The following is a 6,176-nucleotide window of genomic DNA, read 5'->3' as shown; positions in this document are numbered from 1 at the left end:
TGAGATCTTTAATCTACCATCTTTATTTTTCTCTGCATAAATGGCTAATAAATTAGGTAAGTAAATACTGAATGGAACAGAAAGAATAAAAAACAAAATGTGACGAGAAATTGACACAATCTGACGATTAGAAGACGAATATAATGTTAAACTGCGTGAGAATGGGTCCCGCAGGCTACATATGCAGGAGAGAGAGAGAGAGAGAGAGAGAGAGAGAGAGAGAGCATCATTATTTATTCAGGTCGCTTTATTGACAATTGTTGAGACTTGAACGTTTTAGTCTACTTCCTAAGTTTAGAACCAGGTCCCCCATCTTGCCCTAATTATGTAATTATTGGTTTATTCTCTCTCTCCCTTCCAGTATGACCTGTTCTAGTTCGCAGCTTGGAGAGAGAGAGAGAGAGAGAGAGAGAGAGAGAGAGAGAGAGAGAGAGAGAGAGAGAACAATATCCCCCCACTAACCGTCAACAAGCATACAACCTCATCATAAACACGGAAAGCCTCTACGAGTTCACCCATTTATCCTCTCTATGATGGACGCTGCCTCAAGTTTTAATGAGATTTCAAGTCTTTTATAAACCCTCATACTGATCAGATTTTAGTCGACATTAAGTCTGAATGGTTTATAGACTATATCCGTAGAATATTACTATTTAAAAGCATTCAGTTTGTTCTGTAGGCCTATGCGATCAACGCTCTCAACAGAGGTCACGAAGGATCACTGCCCTCTTGGGCGAAGGAGGCAGGCAGTCTGGCAAGGTGGGAACAAAGAGGAGGCAACAGGATGAAAGGGCAGATGGAAATGAGGGCATACGGAGGAGGAAGGAGGATGCTTTAGACACGTCGTAACTAAAGCACTTCATTCAACCATTGGTGCAGGAGATAGACATCCACCATTGGATGCCGAAAGCGAGGAAGAACATAGAGTCAACAGGATGAAAGGACAGATGAAAACGAGGGCATAAGAAGGAAGGAAGAACATGCTTTCAACTACCTAGTAACTAAAGCAATTAACCAGAAACCCGACACCCACCACTAGACCAACTGCGGCACCGTCACCGAAGTTTCCAATGATCCAATCCGACGATCCCGGCTCAGTCAGTCGAAGCTGCTGCTGATATTACTACTACTACTACTACCCGCTCCTCTTCAATCCCTTCCAGTGTGTGGGTGACCGTCGCGCGGTGAGGACCCCTATCCAGCGCCGGCCGCCGCTCGTCCCTCCCATGTGCAACAAGAAGCCTTTCGATCGATAGGTATCGCGGACCAGGTGACTTTTTATTTCTCGAAAGTTTTCGGTTATGGACTGTCGCGTCATGAAGAGCTGGCCATCAAATCAAAGATAAATAATAATAAAACATTAAAAACGAGAGAGGGACAAGAAGACAAACAGTGAAATTGCTGCACATGTTTGATTAATGGAATTTTAATTAAAACAATCGTGCTGTGCTGGTGTGTGTGTCTGTGCGTGTGTGTCCGTGACGGTGGCCGCCGCGAGATCAGAAACAGATCAAAACGAACGACTTCGATTAGCTCAGTCATACAACGCAGATTAGAGGTAAGCGATGTAGAAGTATTATTGATTTAGACTCATTAGTAAAATGGACAGGTCACTCACGACCGCCCATTTGCCCAAGGGGGTGACCTGACCCTTTTCTCTTATGTCAGGCTAATGAATTTCTGCTTAAATGAATATTAATGCAGTCAGAGTTATTATTCTTGCGAGATGTGTTGTAATCTAGGCTTGTTTTGATCCGTCACTCGGACCTGTTTAAATGAGAAGGGTAGGCCTATATGCCTCATATTTTTTTTTACCATTATATATACTTGATGGAGGGTAGGCTTATGCCTCATATTTTTTTACCATTAGCTATACTTTGATAATATCAATAGGTATAGGCATATTCGTAATGAATAGGTATGTATAATCTTATGTAACTTAAGCCTCTTTAAAGTAGAAGGGTAGGCCTATGCCTCATGTTTTTTTACCCATTTAACTCCTGATAATAATTAATATAAGGCATGACTAGGTAATGTTTCATAAATATTTATGATTTTATGTAACTATAAATAACTTAAAAAACACTTATTCATATAATTACCATTAGTTGATAAATTTTACCCTTATCACATCGGTAGCTTAATGGGTTCCCACAGTTCTGAAAAAAAAAACGAACACAAAATACGCGGGAAAATCCAACTTTAAAGGTAGCCTAAGTATTTTAAACATAGGCCTAATTGTATGACAGCCTATTTTTCCTTAAACTGATGCTTTAAAAAAATTAAGAAAAAATGGGGCGGATAATTGAAATTTAGATTTTGTGAAACCAGATAAATGCGCATGTTACCAATGTCATGTTTTTAAGCCTCTGGTTGGCTATTAAACTCAGACGTTTAAGTTTTAATTTTTAGATTTGATCTTTGCTTCTGATATTAGAAAAATTATTATCTTTTGGGCGAGTGGGTATTGTGTGTTCAAAAACTTGTTAGTCGTGCCAATTCATTTTGGGCACAACCCATTCGAATGCTGGGTGGTAATTATGTCATAATAATGACATTAACTTCAATATCAAGTATCAAGGCACTGCTAATAACATTTCATCAGGTATCTGTTCTTACGACGAAGATGCATCATACTGAATCTGCAAGTCATAGAAGAAACACCGTTCGTTGACTTGGACTTGGTCACTTTTTCAGTCGATAACTTTTTTGCATAGAAATTGTAGTACTACAGTTGGAATTCTTGTCAAATTCAGTCAATTCCATTTTATGTACTGTTCATTAATGCAATGTCAAATTTATCTGCCCAGTCCTCACTAGACCATACCCCCTGGAATTGACAGCGAGGCGAAGTCTCGGTCTAGAGACCTCGAACTTCTTAGAGGCCAGAGGGTGTGGAAGTTCATGCCACTCTTACGTTTTTTTTGCACGCTTACGTTAGGTCTTGTTTGGTGAGCGTAAATGGTTTGCGCCTTTTTTATCTCTCTCTAGAGTTGTTTTTGTTTGTTTCCTTGCGCTGATGTAAATGCTTCAGTGGTTTATAACTTCATAAAGTCTATTGTTGAATGATGCTTTTGGGGTGAAAACATGCTTTAGTATAGTTTATAACGTCTATGTTGAATGATGTTTGTGTATTTATTTAGTCCTGTTCAGATTTATTAGAACCATCTGCTTGATTTTTCCCTTAATTTTATCATTATTTTCGTTTATATCTTTTTGTTCTTCTTAGTGAAGGTTATATAGGTTATGCAATTAATGTAGATGGACGCATTACCTCATTCCATTGCCGATACAACGTCATGTACGTCTTATTGGGAATACTGAGGTTGGAGCGCGCATTGCGCCAAGAATGTCCCAACAACATACAAGCCAATAAGAAGATTTAATCAGGTAAAAGCAATTAGATCTGATACTATAGACTAGCGTTTTTAACATTACAGCCTACATTAATAGTTAATATTTACGAGTACTTATTGATTTAAATGATTAAATAAAGTTAAATGTCCACGGTACATCATTGCGTAATCTACTTATAATTATACGATTCATTACGATCGGCTGAAACGCAGTACAATTACGAGTCAAGGCCGCAATCAAATATTCCTGTCAATTAGGTAATCCCGTCAGGAGTAAATAATTGGTGATTCGGTGGAGGGCGTGACGTCCCTCCTCCCAGAGTTCCTGGAAGGTCCTGTAGTCGACTGGGAATATATTGGATATAGCTCTCTCCTTAGTACTGGTCTCGTAAGTTGCGAAATCTCTAGGCCGATACTATACTCAAACTATTGTAACGTGTGACCTTGTTACGTAGTCTGTTGCAACTTTTAACCTTGTTTAGGCCTTTAACGTCTGGTGCTGATGGTATGTATGTATCAAATCAGAAATACATATTAGCCAAACCAGCCAACTAGACTTAGTACATCCTCTTTCCGATATGTTTTATCATTCTACGAAGATTATTTTATCACGTTAGTCCTTTTCGGTTGCATAATGAAGCAAAGGTCACACGCCTCGAGGCCGTAATTTGGAAAGCGGATATAAAGGTTTATGAACGGCGTGAGAGTCGATTTAACTAGCGAACAACTATGCAGTCAGTCCGTTGGCTTCTTGTGGAATAATGCCGGCTTCATCCACTGCTCGTTTCGCGTCCTGCAGAGCAAGTTTGCTATTATTTTGGTTGTTGGAAGTCCGTGAGATTAGTTTAACCAACACCCTCCGCCTCCCCCCCCTTTCTCTCTCTCTCTCTCTCTTTGTCTCTCTCTCTCTCCTTCTCATCTCTCTCGCTCCATCTCTCTCTCTCCTTCTCTCTCTCTCTCTTTGTGTTGCTAAGACTAATAACAAAGTCTGTATTAATAGAAGCTAATTCAACCAAAACAAAATTTTGTAGAGTGGAAATTCGAACCAGCTCCTTGGTATCTTGTGAAAGGCTTAATGATTTTTTTTTTTTTTCACTTTCGAGTCCATGAGTACGTCTTATGAGGATTTATGAGATCTAAATATGACTATCCATCCTCTCAAGTCCTCATTCCATGCATTCAACGACTCCTCTGTTTCCTGCTGTTGAGATGAGGATTGAACTAAAATGAGTTACATCATTGTGGGAAGAACTTATATACTGCCTTCCGTGAAGTAATCATTGCATCATTATCAGGGAACACATTAAATTTTTATGGCACTGAGACTGACGCTTTGAGAGAGCGAGAGAGGGAGCTTTTGAGGTGTTATATAAGGGTTTGTTTGTTTGTAATTTATATTATTCTTTCGGTTTTCCATTTAATTTTACTTTGATTCATTGCGTATGTGTTATATACTTTTCTTGATTGCGTATGTATGCTCTGAATGAGTGATGGAATTTAGTCCAAGTAATTATTAGTGTAATGGGTTTTCACCGCTGACAAAGAATAGAATTACAAAAATATGTAAATCAGTCTTATTGTACTATTAACCACGAAGTATTTACTCCTGAATTATCAATTATAATGAGATCATTCTTTCTGTCAGCGCGAAAGGTTTATTAATGTTTTGACTTTTAGTTTTATTAACTTAAAGTAAACATTCATATTAAAAGTAGATACATTCATAATCACATCACACTGATATAAAGAACTGGCTGATTACAACTGAATATCCGAGAATAAATTCGCCGTAGGATAATAGTACGAAAAGATTGATATACATAATTTTGTATTTTTTTACAACTTTATAACGTTATATTCTCTTAAAATACCGAATTTAATCCCCTATTTCCGGATTGTAAAATCTTCCCTATTCAGTGCTGCGATCTTCGCAAGTTGGCCTTCTCTTCAGTCCCACCAATTCTTTCCAACAATTTCGCCAATCTCTCTGCCTTTATATTCGCTTGCCCTCGTGTATACCTCTTTTCTGTTTGCTTTATAAGCCCGAGGAGAGAGAAAAATAGCACTAACTGGCCTTCCTCGGGTGAGCCGGAGGGAACGTCTTCGGCTACCAGTGTTGAATGCCAGCGTGGAAAAAGGTCTCTGCCCGACCGTTGAACTCCTCCTCCTACCTCCTTCCCTCCCTTCCTCCCGCCCTCCATCATCGACGCTCCAGGGTCCCGTTGACGAGTCACCAAAGGGTATCATAATATGACTACCCAGGCAAATTGGAGGCCGCAGATGAGTGGCATTAAAGGACCTGATGGCGGTTTTCCTCTCTCTCTCTCTCTCTCTCTGTGGTGTTTCTTTGCACCCAAGAGTTCCGCGCAATGAAGATCTCGAGTTAGTTGTCTGTCAATGTGTTGTTGGTCTAAAGTTGCGTTGGACATTGCGGTAAAGCATGTCAGTAACACAAGGCGGCGATTTCTCTTACATGTCACAGGTAGGTCGAAGATAAGCCAACGACTTGCATGTCACAGACAGGTCGAAAATAAGTCGGCGGCCGGAAGTGGAGAACGAACCGTAGGCCGATATACTAGATAATCATTGGAAGCCCTGTTAGAACGTGTCTATATTCAACTTGTTTGTGACGTCTTTTAGAGAAGTTAGTTGCCGGAGTATATTTATGGCATGTTTTAGATTGTGCTTAATATTGCTCTGTTGAAATAATGAATGTTATACTTGTTTCTCTGTATTCAGAGTTGCTGCTAACAGATGGAATATTTGGAATTCTAGTGCATCCTGTTTTGTAGACTGAGCTGAAGTGTCATTTCAGTACTA

At 39.5% G+C, this 6,176-nt stretch overlaps 1 protein-coding gene across 1 annotated transcript in view; it reads left to right on the top strand.

Annotated features, from left to right (window-relative positions):
- The first annotated feature begins 788 nt into the window (after window positions 1–788).
- Window positions 789–6,176, top strand: part of LOC135210808 (uncharacterized) — a 168,480-nt gene continuing 163,092 nt past the window's right edge. The window contains exon 1 of the mRNA XM_064243677.1: window positions 789–1,558. The gene's annotated coding sequence lies outside the window, so the exon portion shown is untranslated. The remainder of the gene's footprint in view (window positions 1,559–6,176) is intronic.

This window comes from Macrobrachium nipponense, chromosome 4 (assembly GCF_015104395.2).
Source record: "Macrobrachium nipponense isolate FS-2020 chromosome 4, ASM1510439v2, whole genome shotgun sequence".
In the NCBI taxonomy this organism is placed as follows: Eukaryota; Metazoa; Arthropoda; class Malacostraca; order Decapoda; family Palaemonidae; genus Macrobrachium; species Macrobrachium nipponense.
Note: the sequence above shows the minus strand (reverse complement) of the source record. Positions and strands in the feature narration are given on the sequence as shown.